We start from the raw sequence: 12,864 nt of genomic DNA, 5'->3' as shown, positions 1-12,864 counted from the left end.
ATGAAGGCGGGCGCGCATGAAGGCGGGCGCGCATGAAGGCGGGCACGCGCTTTCTTGGGGAAAAGAGTCAGAGTAACATATTAGCTGTGTGGAAGCTTTTAGTGTCTCTCGCTGAATAAACATGTCCAGAACTGAAGAAATAGTCTCTTCGTTATTCAAATGTTAGARTAGAGTTTATTGACATGTGACAAGTCTTCAGGAGAAAGTCCACTGGTTTTCATCGACCCAGAAGCAAGCAGCAGCCAGCCGAACSAGCTGAAGCAGCCCCAAAGGCAGCAGCAGACGGAGCAGACAAAGAGAGACGAGAAGGGTCGAGCAGCTGACGGAGCCGAACCGAACCGAAACGGAACCAGGGACCAGAAAGAGACACTACAATATATATATACAATTGTTTTTTTTCTCAGCTTTTTGTCTGGCTGCAGCTTAGTTCACTTCATTTTTGTGTTCTGCCAACCAACATACTTCATGTGCACAGAGAGCTGTAATAAATAAAACTTAAAACATGTAATGGTTCTTTAAAAAACAAATCTAAGAAATACAAACATCCACAAAATTGGGACCCAAAACCCCTTTTCATGAAGTGAGTTTCTCTATAAAGTATGTTGAGAGTCCCAACAACTCCACATCAGCAAGTCATTAGAGATGTATAAAATTATCAAAGGCTGAGTATCAGGAGCCAGGTTTACAAAATGGGATCAGGGACATTGGGGTTCAGAGTGTGGAGGTGGTTCGCTCTGTTACCTCACAGCAAGAAGGTTCTGGATTCAAATCCCATCTGAGACCTATCTGCATTAAATTTYAACATGACCCAGTGAGTGAGGGGGTTTCCCACAGGGACTAAAGACATCATGGAAGAGACCACTCATTACCTCTTTTATCTCCTCTCAATAGATTATTTTTGGTTCATATAGTTCTTGTTAGTTCAGCAGCATTCTCAGCAACCTGCGGTTAAATCATTTCCAAACAACATTTTGCACATTACATTAGCCATTAGTTAAAAAGAGTGTAACTAAATAGACATACAGTTTACATAATAAACGTTGATTTTGTTAAACATCTCATGTTGGTTTTTTAATACTTAAAAGACTGATGAGTTATTCCTTCAAAACAACTTGTCACGTATGCTCTTTCATATAATTTATTATTTTAAAAGAACTCAGATCTGAGAAATAAACAGCATTTAAACTGATTTGGTCTTGTTATAATTGAGGTGAAGCTGCTTGTTATCACTGCCATCTCTCATCTTTGGAGCTTTGCTAATAATACACTCTTCATCAGATGATGAGGGTTGAACACTGAAATTGTAATTTAGAAGCGTTTATTGCTTGGTGCTTGAACAACCCTGTGACTCTACTTGAGAAGCAGAAGTGAGGGTAATGACGATAACACAGCAATGTCAACTGTCTGAGCCTGGCACTCAACGATGTGTCATCCAAACTCTTCTGCAGCTAGGAGCTTCTTTTCTGGGGAGCTGATAGTTAGGACGTGTAGGAAGCCTGGAGTGGAAGAAAGAGTGTTCTTGATAGCGGCTGTGGACAGAGGACAACAGACTAACGTATCCAGCACAAAGAGATGCTGAATGTAGGCCTGCCCGGCTCCACTTTGAAAAGTAGGCTACAGGGGAGCACAGCAGAGAGCAAAGGTAAAGGACCCAGGGGACACAAGCAGATAGGCCCACATCTGTGATAGCTCTGCTTCTGGATTCATCCCAAAGCTTCCCAGGTCAGAAGCACATTTCTGTCCAGGTGCTTTTCATGCTTGACCTTACTTCTTTTCTTCTCTACAATCACATGTTCATCCCTCATTTAGTCTTTGATGAATCAAAAGAGGAATAAACTTAATTTGGCCACATCAATCACAATTTTGTCTTGGCATAGGAATGTTTCTTTTGTTATCTGAGAAAGACAAAAAAGGAATAATGTTTGTTGCCCACGTATGTTACTTTGTGTATTTTTTAAATCTAATTAGAAAATTGTTTTATGACTCACTGAACATACTTTAATAAATTTAAATTCATTAAAATTTAAATTAAATTAAATTTACTAAATAAATTTTTAATACGTAATGACTGAGTCGACATCTTGTAGCTCAGTGGTTCCCAAACTTTTTGTCTTCTGACCCAAAATATCCATTGCAAAACCTTGTGACCCCAAATATAACTGGTCTGAGTACACAAACTCTGTTAATAACCCTAAAACACAGGCTTTTTGACAATCTAAACAGCTTGTACACACATATACTGTAAATACTTATTTTTACTTATTTTGTGTTTTTGTAATAATTATAGGAAAAATATTACAGCAGCAATTATTTTATTACCCTTTAAATTGGTTTCTGGAGATTATCCAAGGTGCTTCATGACCCATAATTGGGTCCCAAGCCCAACTTTGGGAACCAAAGTGCAGTGGTTCCCAAAGTTTTCAACTTTTGACCCACAAAACAACAGTAGCAGAGACCTGTGCCCCCAACTATTTTTGGATGATAAACATTTGTACCAGGCCAACAAAACATGGGCATAGTAACAATATTTTTATACTACATTTATCCATTTTAAATATACTAACCTCACTCCTTTGTAACAACTAAGYCAAAAACGTAATTAATTCAGAAAATCTTTTCAGGACCCCARCTTGATGTTTCGGGACCCCACTTTGGGTCCCGACCCCCAACTTTGGGAAACACTGTTGTAACTGATTAACTTTTGGAGTCGATCCAATTCAAGATGGCCACCACAGCTAAGCAACCTTAGAAGACCCAACTATGGCTCAAACTTTATCGGATTTACAGATATTAAGCTAAATGTTGGTGCGGTGGTAGCTAGATCCCTAAAATATAGTTTGAGTACTCAGCACAATCTCAGCACAATGTCTGTCTTTAAAACTTCAATATCAAGGGAGAGAAAAATAGGATGCAAGATGACAGACGATCAGTGTATAATCTGTACCAATCTATGGGGATGCAGAGGAAGCTGGGCTGTGAGGCTAAGCTCTCCGTTGATCAGATAGCAAAATATGAGTGAATCAACATTGAAATATGATTAGGCATCAACATTCATGAATGTTGAAATTATACAGAAGGTGGTCGGTGATGTGCATGTTGAAATAATGTTAGGTTTTCAACAATAACTGATTCGTTATCATTGTTGATTCAACCACTTTTCCTCCTCTCCCTTCTCTTCCTAGAGAGAGGAGGAGGAGAACGAGGAGGGGTGTGACAAACAGCATACAATAATTCAACATTGATTAGATGTTGGCATTTCAATTATTAGAATTCCACCATGAAATAAATTGATTCAATAACATTTTTTCAACATTGGTTAATGGCTAGAATTAGATGATTGTTTGAAAGTTGATTCACCATCAATCATTGACCTGAAGCAAAATTTAACTTTGTCCATAATTCAACATTGAATTAACATTTTTTGCTATTTACTTTGGAGTTCATTTTGTGTTTTTATTCAAACAAAAACATAATTTAAAAAAAACAATTTTGCTAATCAAAAAATAAATAAATAAAACGATTTTCAACCAAACCAAWAAAAAGCTGTTTTAATTTAAAAAATGAATTTCAACCATGAAAAATATTTACAACGAAACAAAAAAGAAATTTCTATAAAAATTTCAAAAAGCTTTTGCAAAACAGAAACTTTTTTTTGCGTGTCAGAAATCTTTAGTTGAATCTCAAACTTTTGGTAGAATCTCCATGTTTTTGGTTGAACTCAGAGAACATGAACATCTGGGGCCTTAGGCCCTATTGGTTAGTGTGGACAGAAGCGATTTCCTCTTGTACCTGCTTCGAATGTTGTCAATACATTAAATGGCCGTAAGTGGTTATCAGTCCCATACATTTTGTACAGACCAGCATTTCCCCTACCATTTTCCAAGCCTGCCCCCCAAGAAATTTACGGCATGTAGTCACTTTTATTTAAATAATGTCATATCAATTTTAGAGCTATTTTTGCGATCACTCCTCAGATTTTGATGAAACTTTGGGTAATTATATTACTTAGGAGCTACAGCTGACAGAAATTTGAGCAAATTCACTTGGCTTGTTTAATAGTTGGATTTTGGTTTTCTAGGATTAAATATGTTCTCCTTTCAAATGACAGTTTCAGGAAATGTTTAAGGCCCCACAGATATCAGTTAATTAAAGTTTGAAGCATGTCTGAACAGACCTGGAAAAGGCTGTCTGTCTGTTAGCAACTGTTAGCAACGTATGGGGTGACTATAGGCTACAGACTGGATCTCTGTGCCCAGATCAAGTGCTTCCATCGGGTAAAGGACAGCGAGCTGTGCTGACCGCTTGAGCTCCACATCCCATTGGAGGAGCCAAACCCACTGCACCTGAATGCATTATTATCAGGCACACAAATGAATGATAAGTGCCGAGGGACAGTCTGCACACAATTTATGGGACTGATAACTGCTAATATGGCCATTTAATGGACTGACAACACTCGAAGTTGTTGTTACTGAGGATGAGGCCCCAATCCATCAATCCATATCCATCCTACTGTCACTCGTGAACAAAACACCCAGACACTTAAAATCTTCCACTTGAGTCAGAGACTCTACCCCGACCTGGAGGGCGCATTCTACCCTTTTCCAATTGAGAACCATGGCCTCAAACTTAGAAGAACTGACTCTCATCCCAGCCACTTCACACTCAGCTGCTAACTGCCCCAGTGCATGCTGAAGGTCTTGGTCAGAAGATGCCAGTAGAACTGCAACACCTAAACCAGACACCCTCCTCTCCACGACTGTGCCTTGAGATCCTGTTCTTAAACACTACAAACAGGATCAGAGACAAGGGACAGCCCTGGCTGAGTCCAACCTGCACTGAGAACAAGCTCAACTTTGTGCCAAGAATGCAAACACAGCTCCTGCTTTGGTTCTACGGGGATTTGATTGCACGGGGTGGGCAGTCCTGGTCTTCGAGGGCATAGCCCTGCATGTTTTACTTTTTTCCCTGCACCAACACAACTGATTCAGACACTGAATTACCTCTWTTGAGTTCTGCAGAAGCCTGATTCATTCATTCAAATCAGGTGTGTTGGAGCGGAGAAAAAGGTAAAACATGCAGGGATGTGGCCCTCAATGCTCACCTCTGTCTTAGTAGCAACCCAGACTCCCCATACTCCTGCAGCACCCCCCACAGAATGTCTTGAGGATCACGACCATAAACCTTCTCCAAGTCTGCTAAACACATGTAGACCAGAGAGGTAAACAATTGACTGGAGCCTCCCTTCCAACACCCTGGAGTAAACTTTCCCATGAAGAGCGAGAAGTGTGATCCCACGATAGCTGGAACACACTCTCCAGTCCCCTTTTTTGAAAATGGGAACCACCACCCTGGTCTGCCACTCCACAGGAGCTGTCCCAGTCCTCCATGCTATGTTGAAGAGACTTGTCAACTATGARAGCCCCACAACATCCAGAGCCTTTAGCATCTTGGGGCGAATGTCATCCACCCCTGGTGCCCTGCCACAGAGGAGCTTTATACCTTGGTGACCTCTACCATGCTAATGGACTCATCTTTCCCTGAGGCTTCAGACTCTGCCACCTCAAAGGTGGATATACAGTATGTTGGATAAATTAATTATCAAGACACAAGGAATGACGAACAAGCAGCAGATCTGGTTGAGCTCTCTTCTACTTGCAACGAGTCCAAAATACAGACAAGGTACTTTCATACATTTGTCAGCAGCAAGAACTGAATTTCTATACAGCAGTCAGGTTTTTAAAGAGTCCCCTTCAAAGTGTCCTCCTGTTTACAGCCATGTAATCTCCTGTTGTTCCCAGGAACTCCAATTCCTTTACCCCAACCCACCTGTTTAATAGCGGGTCGTAAAAGTAACTCTACAAGCTAAATAAACAAGTTACACAGATAAGCATTCACATCTGTGTTTTTACACACAACATTCCCATCCATAAGCCATGGATTCAAAGTAGATAAACACAGGTCAACAGCATTATTATATCACACAATTAGATGAACCATAATATTTTAAACCCCAATTTAACCAACAATATAGAGGTTGGATTGAGGAGATCCTTAAAGTGTAACTTCCACCGTTCAATGATATCCTCAGTCCAGGTCAGCAGTTCCCCACTCAAACTAATTACAGCCTGGGACAGGGAACGCTTTGCTGAACGGTTTGCCAGAACCTCCTCGAGTCCAACAAAAAGTCCTCTTCCATGGCCTCCCCGAGTTCCTAAATACCCAAGTTTTTGCATCTGCAATCAATGAAGCTGCAACCCTCATTGCCACCCTGTACCTGTAAGCTGCTTCAGGAGTCCTCTGAGAAAGCCAAGTTCTGAAGGCCTCCTTCAGCCTGATGCCTCCATCACTACTGGTGTCCACCAACAGGTCCTTTGGTTGCTACCACAACAGACACCTATGACCTTCAGATCACAGCTCCTGGAAGCCGCATATGCAATGGAGGACCTGGATATGGCCCATTCAGATTCCATGTCCCCGACCTCCCCCAGGACATGTTAAAAACTTTTCTGGAGGTGAGTGTTGAAGATCAGACAGGGGGCTCTGCCAAATGTTTCCACTTCACACTCACTATATYTTTGGGTTTACCAGGTCTGTCCGGCAGCCTCCCCCACCACCGGATCCAACTCACCACCAGGTAGTGATCCACTGTATTTGCTTAATTTTTCTAAATAGACTAGTAAGGCTTTGTTTAAATATTCATAGTTTCTTTGTGAAATTCTTTACAACTCTGATAAAGTAAAACTTTATGGTAATTTTTTTTTTCATTACCGAAGCTTGACTTAAACTTTAAATAACTTGTGAATGGGACTTTACAAGCTAAAAATCTTAAACCTACCTTAAACATGAGCCAGTAAAAATCAATATACTGCTGTGTCACCTTTGCTAATCAGATTGTGATGCTGCCACCACAGTTCCAACCTTAGGCTTTAGATTTTTGTAATCMTATTTGCAATATTCCAAATCCCACTGATGGAGCTAATTTTATGGCAGTGCCTACTTGTGGTAGTTTTTTTCCACAATATTTTGTAAAAAGAAAAAAAAAAAACTTCTACTCTTAGATCTTCATCCAACATCCTATAGGATTATTTTGCAGATGAAAAATAAAAAAGGACTAAATGTCAGATTTCAGCACTTTTATGCATTTTATGAACTCACTGAGGATGGCCAGGTGTAGAGGTAAGACAATTAGAGTGGCTAAAGCAATAGATTCTTGACATCCTGACWTTGTGTTGGTGGACAAGCAAAAGAAGAAAGCAGTGGTAATAGATGTAGCAATCCCAAGTGACCAACATTAGAAAAAAAAAGGAGCTTTAGAAACTCGAAAAAATACATTGGTTGAAAAAGGAAATACAGAAGTTGTGGAGAGTCAAAGCATCAGTAGTCCCAGTGGTCAWTGGAGCATTTGGTGCTGTGACCCCCACATTTGAAGAGCGGCTTCAGCAGATCCCAGGAAAAAACCTGAGATCTCTATTTAGAACAGTGCAATACTAAAAACAGCTAAGACAATGTGCAGAATCCTCAAATTCCCAGGCCTATATACCGTATACACTTTTCTGGATTAAAAAAAGGCTTTTTTGTCAAAATTTCAGTCTGATTTTAATCACTGAAAAAGCTCATTTAAAAAATTTTTGTGACCTGCTTTTAACTTTTGACTCTGGCWTACTCATCCTTTCATACCAACGTTCTGTGGATCACATTTTTAACWCAAGTTAAACAGTTTGGAGTGAAAGTCTGGGCCTTACATTGGTTCAGATCACACCTGACTGATGGGAGGTTCTCTGTGCAGATGAATGATCAGTTTTTAAAACTGACAAAACTTACATGTGGTATCCTTCAGGAGTTCATTTTGGGCTCTGTTTTTTACACGTAATTGGATAATAAATGCAAAATCACCTGGGTGAAAACAGGATTTTAATTTCTTAAAATAATCACATTTCTTTTCTTCAGCCTTCGGCTTCAACATTCTGCTGTGAAAACCTCAGTGTGATAATTAACAGCTCGTTTAAACTCAACAAACACATCAGATCAGTTGTTAAAAACAGCTTTATTCAGATAAGATGCTTAGCTGAGGCAAAGCCTGATTTCTCCTCTAAAGACAATAAAAAAATTATTCATGTTTCTTTTATTTCTTTTTGTTTGTTCTACTGAAATTCCTTCTCGGATAAAAAAAAAACCACGTCWGGAAGACCATGGCATGATAAATGTTTAAAGTTATCAGTGCTCACTTTAATACAGCATTTGATTTTACTGTGTGAACTCYTATATTTCATTGGACTGATTATTCTAAATACTTTATCAGTGATAAAGTACACAGCTTAGAATAAATCTTATTTGAAGATGCACCAGATTTGGTTAGAGACGTTTTTCAGCTTTGGCAGAATATCTTGTCTATGAGCTTTCCTTTTGATGTGATTCTGGTTTCCACCTTCTAAAACGTAAAACAAAAACTAGATACTGCACAGCAGTAGCACACACTATATGACCCCCGCAGGCCGGCACATACACAAAGCACCCAAATACCAGAACTTACATAAAGGTTGCGGCTACAAATGAAATGTTTTGTTGATGGAAAACAAAAAGTAAAAAACAAAAACAATAGACAATATCTTGGTAGTCTATTTGAGTAGAGTGATAAACAAACCACATTCACATGTAGGATGTCACAATCTCTCCAAGAAATTGTACTGTAGATGCTTTTGAGCAAAAAATAATAATAAATAATAATAATAAAAAAATCTGAAGTTCCTTTGAATAGATTTTTAACTATAAGCATTTTTTGTGTCTAGACACCAGCTTTTCAAACAGCATTATGGGGTCTATCGCAAAACCTTTTACTAARCCAGTGTAGGTTGGCCACATCTATATCGCGACCAAATTTCATGCTGCTAGATGCTGCTGTTTCTGTGCTGCYATTGACCAAAAAACTCTGAAAAAAAGAAAAAAAAACTGTATGAAAACAGTATGACCCCCGCTTCGCATAGCAGGAGTCATAATTGGGTTTATATACTCAACKGGTTTGCCAGGTCAGCTGCAAACATTTTGTAATTTTGGCAGGTATTAGTTTGCAACTACTGTACTGATAACAAAATAAGACCAGGAAGAAGACGGGTGGGTGATTACATGGGAGGGGACAGACCCGGGAGTGAAGAATCTGAAGAAATAGGTGAGTGTGGATTTTCCAAAAGACTGATTAAATGAACAACAATTGTGAGTCTCTTACTTGGTGTGTTTGTTTTCTCGGCTCAGATGGTAACTGCCAGCACTGAGGTTCTGTGTTCAGGGAGGAGATGTAGGAGCTGTGTGGTTAAAGGGATCCCCGATTAGTTGTAACATTAGACTTCATTTGAAAAACACATACTTTAACTGTAAAATAAAGACTCTGTATGTAGGATGTTCAGTTTTTATCATTTTTAAACTAAAACTTTAAAATTATATTACACGGATCAGGCCATTTTATTTACATGCGAAGCATTCTGGGTAAATGATGACATCAACTAGGTCACCTGTGCGAGGCTGCTAGCGAGCTATATCCACCCTGAAGGTTAATCTTGGACAATATCTGATGATCGACTCTTTTAAATGAAACCAGAGAGCGTTGACAGAGAGGAGAAGYTAGAAATGACTCAGCCTGGAACTGAAAATYTGGATGGAGGACCTCAGTTTAGCTTGTTTGTCGCACTAGCACCGAGCTAATACATATAAGACTATATAGCGTGAGGGTTAACGCAAAGGCTAACAGGCTAAGCCGAGGCTCTTCTTCCATGAAGCAGCTCTGTTGTCCTCCATCTATATTTTCAGTTACAGGCTGAGTCATTTCTACCTTCTCCTCTCTGTCAACGCTCTCTGGTTTCATTTAAAAGAGTCGATCATCAGATATTGTCCAAGATTAACCTTCAGGGTGGATATAGCTCCCTAGCAGCCTCGCACCGATGACATAGTTGATGTCATCATTTACCCAGAATGCTGTGCGTGTCAATAAATTGGCTCCGTCCGTGTTAAATATATATTTTAAAAAATCGACAAAACTAAACAGCCTACAGTAGTTTTACAGTCTTTATTTTACAGTTAAAATAAATGTTTATCAAATAAAGTTTAATGTTACAACTAATCGTGGATCCCTTTAAGAGCAGACAAGCTGGGAGAGGAAGGCTGAGTTCATGTAACTAGGTTTTGTTCTACATTGTAGGTTAAAACTGACTTTCTACAGGAGTTGAGTCATAAGATGTAACATGGAGTCTAATAGTGCGTTCACACCGAACGCTATTTCAGCATCAGGAGCAGCAGGTTTACATGCAAAGTCTATGGTGGACGCGTTTCAAGCAACGTCGGGACGTGCTGCGGCGCCTCAAGCGCGATTAGAGCAGCGCGATTTGAACGATTTGAACGATATGAACGTTTGACGCGCTGAGGTGCAAATCGCTGAAGTTAGAAAATCTGAACTTTTGCAGCTCGACGCGCCGCATCAACCAATCAGAGAGACTCCACTGTGTGACGTAGCGACATATTTCCCGACGGGACAGTTTACTGAATGATGTCCACTAACCTGAAACAGACGGAGAGGAGCTCTTTAGCTGAAATCGAGTGCCTGCAGTCGGTGTCCTGACAGGAGATATCCGCACCAATGCGTGGCAGTGGCTCATCAGACTGGAAAAATAGTCCTGAAAGCGAGCTGTGAGCCTCTACTCTGAATTATCTGGTGAATTAATTATGABTTAATTATCTGATGAACGTGACATGCTCTTGCTCTGTAAATAAAGCAAAGCCACTTCCTCATCCGACATTAAACAGAGCCCAACAGAGGAGGGAGGGGTGGGGAGGCTCTGCCGTGCAGCACTTCAAGAGCTGTCCTGCATCTGACCTCAAAGTGCACYAGCGWCCAACTTCAGCGTTGGCTGCGATTTTGAAGCTGAAATCGCGTTCGGTGTGAACGCAGCATAAAACGTTCAGTTTATGGTTCTGGGTGACTCTGAGTCGAAGTTTGTTTAGGACACTAATCATGATACTCATGGAACTTGTAGTTTCTTTTTGTGGCGTCTTGCTTGTTGCCAATTATCTATCTGGATAGTGAGTTTGATGGCATGGTGGAGGCTCCTGGGTTAATCATTGGAGGCTATTTTTAATGAATCTGAAAATGAGTTAAGAAACTCTTTACTGCTTAAAATGCTGAATTAGCATTCACATCATAATTCAATTCCATATCAGTATGTTCCACAATATTCAGGACATACAATGAATATTCTCAATCTAAAACAGCATATTTAAGTTTAAAAAAGAATTGTTCTTTTTAAAATTGAGATTTTAGAAATTTTTAAATCATAAAAGCTACGGAAAATAATTTTTACATTTGGTGTTGGGCAGTTTGATTGAGATACAAAACGAATAAACTGTTCCTGTGCTGTGAAAATCTTTTCAGGGTATTATCAGTTTAATCTACAAACCATCTGGGGAAGTGTAATTCAGACAGGCAGATTAGAATTTGTTCGGTCTTTATGCAGACACAAGCATCTCTCCCTCAAATTAAGTTTTATTGGAGCGCTTCTGGAGTGGAGGAAATGAATGGCTTAATCATTATCACCTGCTTTGATTTTCAAAGCTGCACATAAACACGATGACAGGAAGCTCAGGAAGATGCATTGAATGTGGAGGGAAAGCAGGATGGAAATTGATGTTTAAATGAATGGAGCTAATTGTGTGAAACACTCCAGTGTTAAAATAAAAAAAATTAATCAATCCAGCACCCTTAATCATCTATGTGATCCGCAGACCAACCCTGGACCCAGTTCTGTTCCAGTCAGATGAATACAAGTCATAGAATGGCCATTTGAGCTTGTTATTGTGTAAAAACMGCTGCAGCGTGATCAGTCAGAAGGATCTTCTGWCCATTGGACTTGGTATTTGGGATGTGTTTTCCCAGAGGCCCAAACATAACCTGAGGTAACAKTAATGARCCCCTGCATCCAGWGAGACCAGCATTACTGATTCCACTWTCTTAGCACAACACTCAGCTACTGGATCTTCACCAGAGGGGCTTATTTTCTCTYTAGCAATCAGAAAAGATTTTATTATTATCACATCCAAGTTCATCTGCACTACCCACCACGTGCACAGATGTCAGAGGGGAGCATTTCAGTYATTTCGGCCCACATGTTGCAAAGCAGGATCGGTTCTGACTGCAGAGCTCAATTATTTTATTTATTAACCTTTTATTTAACCAGGCAAACTGCGCTGAGATCATTTGCAAGGGAGGCCTGAGGCGAACCTATTGTACATGTTTTGGTCTGTGGGGGAAACTGGAGTACTCAAACCCACGCAAGCACAAGGAGAACATGCAAACATCCAGAAAGATCCCAGGTTTGAACTGGAGAACGAACCCAGGACCTCCTTGTTGTGAGGCATCTGTGGTAACCACTGAGCCATTTGGCTGCCTGTTCACCTTCAGAAAGAGAGAGAGAGAGAAAGGGTAAAACCGTAAACATAACATTTAAAGGCCTATTATTACGTGAATGAATGTCTGTTGCTTGATGCCTTTTATGCCACAGTGTTAAAGGGGACATGTCTATAAAATCCAATGTTTTAGTTGTTAAATACATTTTGTTGTGTACTTGGAGTCTCTAGGAGTACAGAAAAGTTTAAATTTAGCCTTTTCTGGTGCTGCAAAGGCGTATTTATATTCACTTTGGTTTACAGTGATCCCTCGCTATAATGCAGTTCAACTTTCACGGTCTCGCTGCTTCACGGATTTTTTTTGTGCAGTTTTTTTTTCACAGTGCATTGTGTTCTTCATCCTGATGTCAGAGCCTGTAGGATGATTTAAAAAGCAATAAATAACACCAAATAACCATCTTCCAACCTGTTCTGCCG

Source organism: Austrofundulus limnaeus, unplaced genomic scaffold (genome assembly GCF_001266775.1).
Source record: "Austrofundulus limnaeus strain Quisiro unplaced genomic scaffold, Austrofundulus_limnaeus-1.0 Scaffold102, whole genome shotgun sequence".
NCBI lineage: Eukaryota > Metazoa > Chordata > Actinopteri > Cyprinodontiformes > Rivulidae > Austrofundulus > Austrofundulus limnaeus.
The sequence above is the reverse complement of the archived record's forward strand: the minus strand, read 5'-3'. Positions refer to the sequence as shown.